This window comes from Atractosteus spatula, chromosome 15, assembly GCF_055471065.1.
Source record: "Atractosteus spatula isolate fAtrSpa1 chromosome 15, fAtrSpa1.hap1, whole genome shotgun sequence".
NCBI classification, from domain to species: domain Eukaryota; kingdom Metazoa; phylum Chordata; class Actinopteri; order Semionotiformes; family Lepisosteidae; genus Atractosteus; species Atractosteus spatula.
Window position 1 is genome coordinate 20880558 of NC_142720.1, and position 14119 is coordinate 20894676.

At 40.8% G+C, this 14119-nt stretch overlaps 1 protein-coding gene across 1 annotated transcript in view; it reads right to left on the bottom strand.

Annotated features, from left to right (window-relative positions):
• Positions 1-14119, bottom strand: part of tjap1 (tight junction associated protein 1 (peripheral)) — a 62460-nt gene that overhangs the window by 35888 nt on the left and 12453 nt on the right. The window contains exons 2-3 of the mRNA XM_088934118.1: positions 3041-3163; positions 108-163 (exon numbers count right to left, since the gene is read on the bottom strand). The gene's annotated coding sequence lies outside the window, so the exon portion shown is untranslated. The remainder of the gene's footprint in view (positions 1-107; positions 164-3040; positions 3164-14119) is intronic.

Sequence of the window (14119 nt, forward strand, 5' to 3'; positions counted from 1 at the left end):
TTTCATTGGTTCTAATATAATATTTCTTGGTTTTATTGCTTTTCTTTATTTTTCTACAGAGCACAAAAATAAGATAGTGAGATATGTGCTCGGAAAACACCACTTACCTAAAATTGAATGCAACCCAGCGATGTTTTCATTCACAGGACTCCAGCCGCGTTTTCTGAAATGCAATGCAAACGTAAATAAATGATCCCCATAAATAAAACCTTACCACATTTACAGCACATTTCAATTGTCTGTCATTATCTGGCCAGAGCATTTTTAAAACCGCTTGAAATTGCCGATTACTTCTTTCAAATGGTCCTCCCACCCAATTTTGTAAGTGCCTGTTGTTCAAGACTTGGGAAAACGTGGCTCTGCAGACGTGCTACTGCGGCAGAGCCAGAAAACCAGCACAGCCCCTTGAAGGAAAGAGAACGCCACAGCTAGCCGGGCAGCTCGCACAACCAGTAAAGGTCTCATTAAAAAGCCGCTTAACGAAGTACCCCAAAATATAAGCGAATAGACTTATTAGGCGACAAACTCACAAAGGGCAAAGTTGATGCAGAAAATAAACTTTTATAACATCCATCCATTTTCTAACCACTTCATCCAATACAGGCTCACAGGGGAGCCAGAGCCTATCCCAACAAGCAACAGAGTACACCATCACAGTCCACCACACTAACACAAAAACACACAGAAACCAATTCATATACTTGTTTGGACTGTGGGAGGAAACTGGCCACACTAACACGGGGTAACATACAAACTCTACTCAGATAGCTCCCCAGGACTCCAGAGCTGCGAGGCAGCATTGCTAACCCCTGCACCTCCGTGCCACCCTTATTATAATATTTCATTTAAAATTATGATTAGAACGGTAATGATGCACTAATGTGAGTGTGGAATCTGAGCTACCGCAAGCCTTTTCTAAGTTATTCAAGTCTCTCTGCAAGCCATAAAATACACTGTCAACGCAGCCAGAAAAAAAAATTATGTCAAGACTCCAAACGGACACAAGATACATAGAGCGCCCTGATCTCATTCCACAGAAACACATTAAATCGAGAAAGACAAGTCTTATAATAAAAAGCTAAGCACAATTCAAACACTCCTACATATTATAAATAATTATGCACCAACACTCATTTTTCTTTTTGATATTATTAAAGACTTTTCACCTCCATAATTGTAATGGATGATAACAGCACTCTTATTTATTGTTTCCCTGGAGACTTCATCTATGGGTTTTTCTTGTTTAAAAGCAAGGACAGCGCTCTCCACCTCACACAATGCACTCCAGGTTAAATTCAGTACATTCACATGGCAGGAGAACAGCAGAACAATAAGATATTAAATATTTTAAGGCTGCCCAGTTAATGAGATTCCACAGCCAAGAAACACAACCAACAAGTTACAAATATCACCACTGCACATTTCAAAATATTTTAACACACAAATAATGACCAGAAATGTTCCGATCCCTTGCCCTTTTAATGATCATGCTTTAATTTCAGGGTAAAACTACATTTCTTTTTTTAACGATTTCTGAAGGCCGCTACAAAAAGTGTTGCATTCTGACAGCTACTAATTTTCACCGCACAGCATTTTTGCAAACATACTCTATCACTACGGCAGTCAAAAAATAACTTTTTTAAAACAATTTCGGAAAAAGAGCAACATGAGTTAAAGCACTCCACAGTGGAAACAGAGTAACGATGTGTGGAGTTACAGTATGTTATTGAACCCTTGGTATGTTTTGGTAACGGCAACTCCAGTGCCTCAATTTCTAAATATAATCATCCCAGTCGAGATAAAAATAAAGACATAATGTGGCCTCCACTGACGCATGACAGTCAGCTGACTTTCCTCTGTGAACAGAGCCTCATATAAAAACAGTTTATGTTCCTCAACTGCTTTCTCCCTCACTAACAAGTGCAAAGCACAATTCACGCAGGTCATCCTACGGACTTGGTAGAAACACTTCCTAATTTCACATCTTTCGTCGCTTACAATTAAAGCTTCAAACTAAAACCTAGTTAAAGCCAAAATACTTTAAGAATGAAGAACTGCAATAACCCAAAGTTAAAACCTCTCACCAGCTCAAGCTCAGTCAAGTATAAGCCCGTATACAGTACAATGTATTATAGTAAAACATACAAGTGAAATACTATATAGTAGCACTGCAGTACATGTACACTGTAAATAATCTGGTGAATAATTCAAAAGCCATAACTCTAAAAACACAATGGAATTTGTACTTCATAGAAAGGATATTTTTCTAAGCAGTACGAAGAAAACTAACAGTTTATTGTATGCATGGCAGATGTACTAACAAAATAAGGCATCGAAAGTACTGAGTACTGTTGCAGGAAAGGCAGGCATCCTGCTCAGACAGTTAAAATCCTTCATTACTACACAATGAGTACCTCCAATGCGGAGCTTTGTGCTACACCTGCACAGCTATCAACCATTCCATTATTTCCTGTATGGAAAAACATCTTCCTCCGTAAACATGGTACCCCTGTCTTGTTTGCATTCACCACTGATAATTTAATTAATTTTATATTGTTCATTAGTATCGTATAGGATAAAAATTTAATATCACTGGGCTAGATATAAGCTTTTGACTCTAAAGCTTAAGATAAACTGCAGCTCTTTTGATTAAATTACTTTTAAGCCCTAAACAACTAAATATTTCTAGTTAAAATGGTACTGTAATAGGATTACGAACTTAAGCAGTTGCTATTGTGAGCACATAACTGCACTCAGTATGACATACAGTAGTACTGCCTGAAAAAATGGTAAATCATTAAACTCTTGGACCCACTTAACTGATTTTGACTGCTGTCTATGCATGCATTTAGTAAAACAAGATCTCTATTACTACAGCCATTGATTTAATAAAGTTTCAAACCTTCATAGACAATCCTTAAGATTCTAAAAGGCACATTTTTTCAGAATAAGCAAAGTTCTGCTTAAACCCCAAATGACTGAGTAACCCTGTGGAAGTATTCAAGTTAATTAATCAGAGCATAAAACAAAGAGTTCTCACCTGTTCAACAAAGCACAGTGCTGGGTGCTGAAGCATTTCTCTTCATTGGTCTCTCTTAGGAAACTCGATCCGGTGTTCTACATTCTCCTGCTTCTGCTATATGACCTCAAGGCTATTGATAACCTGAAACAGAAGCAGGTTGGTGGAAAAAAAAAGCAGATTCAATGCAGTTGTCAGCTGAAAGCTAATCGACAAAACATCAGAATGTTGCATCTTTCTTCTCACTGTAGCAGGAGAATATACCTTTAGTGCATTAGCAGCCTGTGCTACACCACAGGTAAATAAAAATAAAAAGAAATCGCCACTAACTGAAGGAAGCAGGTTTCTTACTCGATCCCCGATGAAGTTAGACTAGGCTAGAGGAGTTGGACTGCACTGTTCACCTCTCTCTTTATTCCCCCTTGAAACGAATATCGGCTGTGATGTGGCACTGAAATGTATTTGACCAGATCCACCACACATGATCTGTCACTGTATTTGCAGGTCTAGCATGTCATGTGGCAAGGTTTAGATCGTTTGGTGCAGGATGTTAACACATTCTCTGGGCACCAGTTATCAACTCACCTTTCAAAATGCTAGAAACACTGTTGCACACCATTCACATTACGTATATAGCAACGTCCTGATCATTTTTCTTTACATTCCAAGTTAAAAAAAACTCATATCACTTGACTTGTTTTCACTTCTTCTCTTCATGCAACTGGACTCTTAATCTGTCTTTTGTGCTTGGTCTGAAATTTACTCTCATGTGGTTGTGGGTCTCAGCACTACGTACTGTACTTTCACTTCTCTTGAGATCCGCTGAAATGAGCATTTTCAGACCTATTACCACCAGACCCTTCCATAGTTTGTATACCCACAGTTTGACACACCCATAAAGACTATAAAAGGAGACAAAATTATTATAAAGAAACTTTAGAAGCAGCGATATGGGAATAGGTCACACGTCATTTAAACAAGATCACAGTACTAAAAACAGCTTATGAAGTATGAAAAATATTGAACATTCTTATTCACTATCCAATAAGGTAATCAGTAACTGTGTACATAGTGGTAACCATTCCGAAGTTCCCAGAGCTGTAAAATACACGAATCATTTGCTACAGAACACCTACAGGGATCATTTTCTGAGCTATGAAAAGCGTTGTAAGTACTGTTAAGTATTAACAGCTATTGTTCAGCCCAACCCAAAGCTTTTAACAATGCAGTATATATAAACAGTTACTACAACTGCTGCAGAACTGCACATTAAAAGCCAGAAATCCAGACGTGAATAATCAGGTTTCACTACATCAGACAGACACTCTTCAAACATTTAATCCTCAAGATGGCACAGTAACTCTGACAAAAAGGTCTGTTATGACAATGTAACAGAATATCTTAAAGCGTCCGGGAAGTAGAGGGTTTCTCCATGTTGCTGCGTTTTCCAGCACAGAATCATATTCCACCGAACCTGAAGTTAAGCAAGAACACAGTGCATTCATTCCAAATAGCAGGTGCGAGCAAATGTCAGTGAAGCCTGCAGCAAAATAACCTGCTGTCCAATATTTTAGCCAAATTGTGTGCCCGATTCCAAAGATTTCGAAAAATATAAGACACTTGGGTGCTTTTCTTAGAGAGTAGAATGACTAGTGAAACGCACTGAGCTGCTTAGGCAGAAAACAAGCTGTGAGCGCAAAAGGGATTGTGTTACATTAATCAACATCAGGCGGGGGACCTTTAGAAAGCTCACAGGACGATGCAGCTGGGCGTCCCGCCGTGTTCCAATAACGCATGTGAGCGGAGGAAGAGCACGAATCGATTACCCAATCAAAAGCGTGATGTAACCCCAAGAGCAGGTGAAAGTCCATACCGAGGGGCAGGACCCGCATGCAGCACAGGCTTCCATTGGGGTATTTTATTTTAAAAAAAAAACATCTTTTCAGAGAACGAAACCGGTGAGCCTGGACCGTTGCAGACCATTAAACCGAACGGAGCTCTTCTGGAAGATCATGGCCAAGGTATCATCCCGCCTCAAAGCGGCTCCAGGGCACAGTGAAACACAAGACCTACCGATCTAATATCTGACATCGATTGTTGCTAATTAAAACAGAAGTTAAAGTATTCAAATTGTAACATAACTTATTGCGACTAAGCCAGTATTGATTGCTGAGAGTGGGCTATCTGGTTATTTAAGGTAAAGCTTCACAGACTTCAATGATTATTCCTCAGTCGGATCACAGACAGCGTACTGTCAGTGCTCCCTGCCAGACAGACAAAATCACAAGGGTCACAGGTAGCAGGGTTGTCAAATTCCCCAGCTGGGAACACTTGAGCAGCAACTCCATCTTCAGCAAAAGAGCTGCCCTCCAGCCCGTTTGTCTGAGCTCATCCCCCAGCCAGGCTGTCCGTCCCCAGGATCGGATCACCCCTCGCGCCAGTCTCCATCCCATCCCATCGGATCGGGGTCCGGGGCTGCCACAGCCCCTGGGGCTTCTCCGCGGCGCTCGCAGGAGGGTCACGCGTGTGGAAACGCCAGCTCGCAGCCTGTTCCGCGCTGGAGCCGCCGGCGAGGGGAGCGTCTAGTCGGAGGGCTCGGGAAAACGGCGCGCCGGGCGCTCGTGACGAGACGGCATCGCTTGCCTCTCCGGACTGGACTCTGTCCGCCCCACGCAGGGAAGGCACAGGACCACACTCAGCTGGACAGCCGTGCCCAGCAGGCTCGCTGGGCCACGGGTGAAACACCACCCAGCACCTCTGGCATGTGAAAAATAAAAGTGCTCAAGGAGAAGCAATGGACAGCGTCTAACTAGTGCTTCACAGCTGTGCTTTAGATCTTTCACAAGCAGTTCTCCCTCCTCAGCCTGGTCTTGCTCAGGCTACCATTAACACGGGGTCAGTAAGCCCACCACCGCAGCACCCGAGGGTGGACAGTAAAGCACACCTGCCTGCGTGGCTTTAAAGAACAAACACATTACAAAGCATCTGCTAATGGTGTTTGGCAATTTTTCAACAACAAGTGGGGAAACAAATTCTAAACAACCAGCTTTCTTCCTTGGTGTCAACGCGGTCTCGTCTTCCTTTCAAATTCAGGCACTTCTGTCTTCTTCAGGGAACGGTGAAGAAAAAACAAATCACGTTTGCAAGATTCTGGCCATACGGGCTTCCCAGTCACAAACAGTTGACAGGATCCAGAACCAATTGACCTTTTCTCCTTTACCGGGGTCTTTACTTAACACAAGATACACTTCTAGGGCAGGAAAGCAATAATGATTCTATACAGGCAATTACTTCGAATGGCAACAGTGATTTCACACTCTGAAAAGTGCTAAACATTACTGACAATGAAATGTAACTTAGATGGGTTTTGCAAAGAAACCGCAAACCTCGCTTTCGTAAGTCAGAGGTAAAATTTTATGTTATTTGTAACAGCTGCCCAAAACGTCAAGCAACTTTCTGAACTCTGAGCTAATGAAAGTTCAATGTCTGCGGGTGTAATTCTGGTGTTGTAGCACTGATGGAAATGTTTAAGTCAGAGGTGAGGAAAATTACATTTCTGTTCTGTTTTCCTGTAGGGCAGGTTTGTATTAATATAGCCCGCACTATATGGGAACAGCGTTTGCGACACCTTAGTATCAACGGAACAGAGCATAAGAGAGATTATTATCCATCTGTTGTGAAGAGACAACCATCTCTTTCTCATCAAGATAACTCAATTGCAGCACATTCAGGGCAGTCCCTGAGGCATGGGGCAGATGCACTATGCAGGCTTTCAGACAAAACCCTTCAATGTGGAAACTAAGAAAGCAAGCTTGTCCAGTCGAGTAGAAAAACAGACTTAAAAAGTCATGCGAGTTCTGCCAGGCGATTATATGGCTTCTTTAACAATCAGGGCTATTGTATTTCAAGTCATAACGATACATTTAGACTAAATATAAAAAGCCAACATGTGATTAGTCAGAACACTGCCAATTAACTAGAATACTTTGAAGACGGTGATCAACAGCAGGAACGTCCAAACGCTCACAGTCACAACACTTACCCATTCCCTCAGCTCCCAAGAAGTAAACAAAAAGTTATAGTGATGTTTTTATTCAGATCACACAAAGCAACAGCATTAAATCCTTGCACACAGCAATATCTGTATTATATATGTGGTGTCAGCAAACTAGGTTTCCTTTCCACACCAAGAAAATAACTGGCTGTGATCCAAAGGAATCCAAACCTCAGCAGCCTTGAAGATAAAAACCATAAAACAGTCCCACACCTTCAACATCACATATTGTGCTTAGTCATAAAAATAAATCAGCAAGAGCAGCCAAACTGCAAAGTGGAAAGTATAAAACTTTTTCAGAGTAAATGTAAATCTTGAAAATGATCATGAATGATAATTTCGACCTTTGCTTCTTATTGGGCCTCAGGAAATCAATTAGAATTATGGTACAATATTCCCTAGAGGTTTCCATGATTCGTGTCTAGGTTGATTCAATGAAGGAATCCGCTTTCACGAAAATAGATATGATTATGTCCAACCTTTCAAAGAGACTGCTGTTGACAGACAATCTAGTACTCTTGGCCCTTTCTTGCACTGCAGTTAGATCAGGTCAGAGTGTGAAGGAACTGCTAGGAGCCTTGGGAAATAACAGTCCTTATATAGTCTTTGAAAAGTCTGCCCTGAACTCCTCCAAGATGATCTGAAAAATTAGGAACATGATGTCAGAGACGAGTACATTACCTTCAGAACGAACTTCCTACTGTTTTTACAGAAATTCACCAAGACATCATGGACCTTTTAGATCGCAGTAACTTCCATCTTTAAAGTTATCAAATGATTCCTATACAACAAGGAAACTGCTGAATCATCCCTACTGATGATGATTAGGAGAGTGAATGTTTATTCACTTTAATGGATCAGGGTTTGGATGAGCAGAAAACACATGACATTAGATGATGCATTTATAAGGTGATTGAATACCATAAACCTGCTGCAAAAAGAGGTGTTATAGCTCCAATCAGTAATGTCTTAACAGACATCTTTACCACATAGAGCTATAGATTTATTTTCCACTAAGTGGTACACTTTTCAAAAGTCACCTATAAAAACTGCATCTTGTTGTTTCAGCTACAGTCCCATGTCTTTTATCTTACGAAATGAGTTAATCTTCTCAGTTTTAAAATGATATCCCTAACCAACAAAACCTCTCTTTCCTGTTTTACACTTAATAAAATAAAAACAGACCAGACTTGTATCACTAGTCAGGACAATTCCGCTGAAAATCATTCTTCTCTTTTCAATTACTGTACTGCTTTCCGTAGCTTCCTCATCTCAGCTGCTATGAAGAGCACACTTCCCAAATGAACAGATGGCAGTAAACAGCCGTTTCAGTACAGACAGCCTAGACGATAAAACATTTAAGTTCTGTTTTATGCCCTGCCACTTAACACACATTAACACAACTTTAGCAACAACACTAGAAGTTGGCATACCTTCACCGAAAGCAAACCTTGAAACAGAACAGTCACATTCAAGACTAATAAATCCACAATTAATATCAGTTCCTCATAGCAAAGTACATACTGTATACACCTCCATCTATATGCACTACTCTCCCTAGGATTTTCTATTCCTACAATGGAATCATTCTGGACAATTCCCCGAATTCCACAGTGCAGCTCTTGCAATATTATCCCTAAGAGGTTCTACCTGCTGTTCCACGGAAGGGCAGCAGCCCCTGGGTGACGCGGATCAGGGGCAGGAGAGAGTCGCTGCCTCTCCGGCTAAATCAAGAGAGAATTCATCCCAAAAGATTCCCAAGCTTTTATAGGACCCACATCACCCATCACCCACCACATCACCGAGCAGCACCACCTAGGTGGCGCAAGGCAGTCATTCTGCCGCAGGAGTTTATCTTGACTACCTGCATTTACAACCTTACTCTTCCGAGAAGTTCAGGTATTGTAGACAATGGCCAGAAGGACAGTTCTTGGGACATCGATTCCAGAAATTCTTGTCCGGAGGGAAGAGCGCCACCTACAGGTTCACAAACACCACTTACAGCAGCAAACTGGTTTTCCCTGGAAGTCTCCCATGCCAGTGCTGATCAACCCCAACCTTCATTAGGGCCGGCTGTGACCGTCCCGCGGTCCTGCGCGGGCTCGTGCCCTCGCCACTCCGCCCTGCCGGTTCGTCCCTCACTACCTGGGCGCGAACCCGGGTCTCCGGCGTCACGCAACAGAGAGGAGAGTTCCCTAGTATGCGCAGGGAGGGCGGTGACTCCGCTACACTGAGATCTGATGACTGCTGTCATTTCCTCCCCTAGTTCTCACGGTCTACTCGTTTCTGTGACACTATATACTTCTGCCCTGTGAGACCCTAGCCCAGTCACCTCTTTTTCTTCTACAACCCAGGAAAGAAAACCAGTTTTCTGAACGTGACAATTCCCTTTCTTTAGATGTTGGGACAGTTTATCTACTGTAGCTCACAAAGTCGAGTTGTCTAAAGGGATATCCCTCTTCAGGGAAGAGCACAGAAGACCTTGTCCATCAGGAGACTACATTCATATGTTAAAAGGCACTTAAAACATTTCCAGACACAAGGTTGATACACAGGACCCCTTGCAATCCCCTAAAAGCAAAATATTTAAAATACACCTACCAAGACATTATCTGAATTCTCATAGTAATGTAAACAATGAGTCAGCTGAAGGAGAATGTTTCTGTCACTCTAAACCAAATGAGAGCTATATCAACTAGAACTATATGGTTGTCTGAATAAAATAAAAAGACAACTGAAACATTCCAAACAGGAGCAAAACTGAAAGTCTGCCAAGGTTCTTCCTACAGTCTACATCCTAATTCGACACTAAATCAGAGGTTTTTGCCTCGTATTTAAAAAGAGTGGCGTGTTGTAGATTATTAATTTTCAGTATGATTTATGCTCAAGTGCCAGGAAAGTGTTGGCAGGAGGGTAACGCAACAGACTGGGAAAATCAGGAAGACATTAAAAATCATTACAGAGCAAGCCTAGAGAGGAAAATATGGACAAACTCCAACACAATTAACAAAAATAAAAATTGCAGGCTCAAACCTAATAATGCCACTAGTGGAACTAAACTGGCTCAGTAACTACATCTCCAACTTTACTCATATCCTTGATGAACTGTTACAAAGGTTTGAAAAGAAAAAAAAGGCAGGTCTACAGTATATCAAGATTTTTTACATTAAAGTGATAAAAAATACTCAACAACAGCTGAAAATGTCATGTTAAAATTCAAAAGGAAGTATGATTAATTTAATACTGAACTTGACCAGTTTCAAGCTGTTGCAGCTGTAAAATAACCTTAACACATGCTCAGGTTTGTGCGATGTCCATCATCAGGAAGTTCAAGAATAATGCCATGACTACTGCTCCGCTAGGATGAGGATGGAGGACCGTTTAACCCAACGGTGAGGGCATAAAAGTATACGTAGGAGGATGACTCACAGCCAAGGGCAATAACAAGGAATCTTCAGAAACCTCTAAGATCATCAGGATACAGGATACATCTCCTAGACTACCGCTCGAGGTCGACCTCATGGATCTGGAGGCTGTGGGAGAGCTCCATGGCAACATAACAAGAAAAGACATATTGCTAAAGAGCAACTACCTGACTCGCAGAGTCAAGTGAGGCCACATGATGAGAGTGGATGAAACGCAAGTGGAGATTTCAGACTCTCAGCAGCGGCATGATTCAGCATTGCAAGTTGGAGCTCACGTTAAAAAGGGATAAAAAGGGATATCATCTCTTCTGCAACAGCTAGAAATGGATCTGCTATGCTTTGAGATTGTTTTACATTCTCTGATCCGGCGTCTTCCTGTTAAAATTCAGAAACAAATGAATTCTGAAGTATATCAGGGTACGTACAGTAACTAATTCCTCTCCTTTGGCCGGTGAATGATTGTCCAAGGAGCACACCGCCAAGTGTGCTGCAAAATGGTTCAGGGGTATAAGGTCAATGTTCAGCACTGGCCATCGAATTGACCAGACCTGGTCTAAAGGAAGCCGTTCACAAGCACAAGTGATGCAGGCTGAAGGAGCTGGAGACGTCCTGTGTGGAGGAATGGAGGTATCGAGTAAAAAAAATTGTAATAATTTGGGAAAGATCCGTTTTGCAACAGTAAGACGAAGTTTGGAGTCACCTGTATACCATTCCCTTTAAATGTAAAAGCATGCAGAGACCCACAAAGGGCCAGCTTACTATCCCCCACTTATGTACATTTTGGGATTGGAGGTTTTAGCCTTAATAAGAACATAAGAGCAACCCAAATAAAAATGTATCGTCAAAACTGCAAACCTTCAGCAGAACAACACATGACGATCAACAACAACACCAAAGTTTTATACTGGTTTAATTGGATCTTCAAATAGCTTTACCCACAACTCAAGACTGGGCAAATACCTGACAAGTAACATATTGCACACAAGTGCAGAGTATTAGGCATAGATAAAGTACAAGTAGAAAAACTATAAATATGAAATGGGAAACACTGAGCATAAAGTAACTGCCAAGCTACAATTTTCACATGGAAAAATCATTTATACCAACAATAAATAAACAAAGAAAAAGGAAAATAATGCCAGGGCAACAGTTAAAAGTGTAGAGTTTAAAGGGACGTGATCATCGTAAAAAGCATCACAAATGCAAAAAATATTTTGTGTACAATTTTGTCACCACAAAAAAATTCTTGTGGCGTTTAAGAATTAGTGGAAACACAATCTAAACTCATACTAGAGGACACAAATGGAAGGTATGGCTGCTGAAGCATGGATCAAGCTACCCAGTCACATTGTTGAAGCTGATACCCGGGAACAGAGGAGACCCTCCGATCAATTAGCCACTGAACAGCAAACAAGCTTTGAGGGTTGAATGAGAGCTTACAGTTTGTCATCTTTGTTGTGTTCATAAGTCTGAACTGAACAAGGTACTTAGACAGGGATTATTAGTTAATAAATCGCACCTCAAAAACAAACTTCCTAGGGAGGCAAAAGTCGACATTAAAATTAAACATAAAAAGCACAAGAAAATAAGCCCCACAAAGCTGGCCATTTTCTCACAATGCTGTGATTCAGCTTCCAGTTCTGCTTGAATAGATGCCAGACCCTCAGCTCCCAGCTCACTACTGCATCTCATACACTATATATATATATGAGGGACGTATTCAACTACAGAGGGTAAACAGCAGCACTGCCGGATGCATGACTTATATATTCAACTCCATGCATTTCTATAACACGCAGTGAATGTGCAGTGCTTTAAACCTGTACTTACTGTACATATGTGATTCTAACTCGGTCATACTTGTGGACTCTATTATTTTATGTGATATAAAATTAAAGCTAATCGCTTTACAAAATCCTGAATCAATACAATCGCATTTTTGCATTTCACGATTATGACCACGGATTCTGCAACTTCAAAACCAAAGTGTTTAGTGTCCAAAAACAACTTGAAAATGACTTGGCATGTAACATCAGAACCTAGTCATTGATGATCTTTTAATACATCAATGTAAATATTTCTTCCTCAGGTATAAACTGGAACAATAAGCATAGTTACAACAGCTTCTGCATAGAAGACCTATATTTAAAGTCAGCCATTTCCTCTTTATTATATACTGTACCATCATTACACACAAACCAGGTGCACTTAACTTCCTATTTCATACAGACAAAAAAACAGTTTTCTTTCAAAAACTACTGGGCATATCAAGTATTAATGCACACATTACAGATAGAAATTTCCATGATTATCTCACACACAGCAATACAATACTGTACAGTTCATAAAACATTCACCTGGTGAATGGCTAGTACACACAGGCTCCAATATCTTTTATTTTTAAATGTCAGGCTAAAAATACAGCAAGGCAAAGAGTACAACATATTTCTGAGTGCGGAAAGATGGGCAGATTAACGTATTAAAAACTGCAAATGATGACTGATCGCACTGCACCTGTTGCTCAGAAAGAAAGCTCCTGGCTCTCAGCCACACACACAGCTTTTATAAAACGAACAACAGCACAGGGAATAACAACAAAGAAAAAGAGGTCAAGAAAATTATTTTTTCCAAACAGCTTACCAGAATTTCGGATTACTCCAGTGAGCAATGTCAGGAAGGGAGCAGACAAGCCACTAGCTAAGACGAACGCAATTAAATCAGCTTTGAGAGAGAAATATAAGTATCAGTGCCCCCAATGGTACCTGGTAAACTAAATAATTAACAGCCTCCTTCCTGGCACTCACTGAACGCTGCCCAACTCACCTTCTATATTCCTGTCTTCTCTGTCCTCTCCTGCGCTGGTCAAAGCCAGCCTTAATGACTCTGTCTGCAGAGGAAGACCCCCGGACACGCTGCCCGTGTGCAGGACAGCTAGGCAGTAAATAAGATGCACTAAAAAGTTAAGTGGGGGGGATGTGTAATTACCACAAAAAAAAATGTAGCTTCTTAAAAAAATACTATAATGAAATTGTCAGTATACTGGGATCTGAAGGGTAAAGTATCGCATCATAATTAGAACAAAACAACTTAGAAATCCCAAAGATTAATTAAAATGAATAATATCTAACACAACTCATAGGCACTAAAGCAGCTGCAGTGACTTCAGATGTCTTCTGCTGGACCAGAACTGTGGTCTGAGGACTTCATCCTTATCACAGATATGTCATTACTTTCAGCCCAATGCTGTCATTCTTGAGTAAAAGCATTAATCCTACCACATTCATAAGGGTGAGCTACATTACTAAATAAGATTTTTTTGCAGTCCTTTTCCATGTGCTCATTATTTTTAATAAGCTTCTTAGTTTCAGAGTGTACTGTATGCCAATTTGGCACTTTGTGTAAGCTGATTCCAGGCTAAGGTTAGCATTAAAACACTGCACCCATACCAACACATCACACATTTATCTCTGAAATAAACAGATCAAATGTTTGCAGACCCTAACACATACCTTTATACTTTTCAAAATGGAATGAAGAAGTGTTAGGGTCATAGCTAGATGCTTATGCTGAAAGCACTGGATTGTTAACATGGATTTTGCCTCTCCATACATTACCACATTG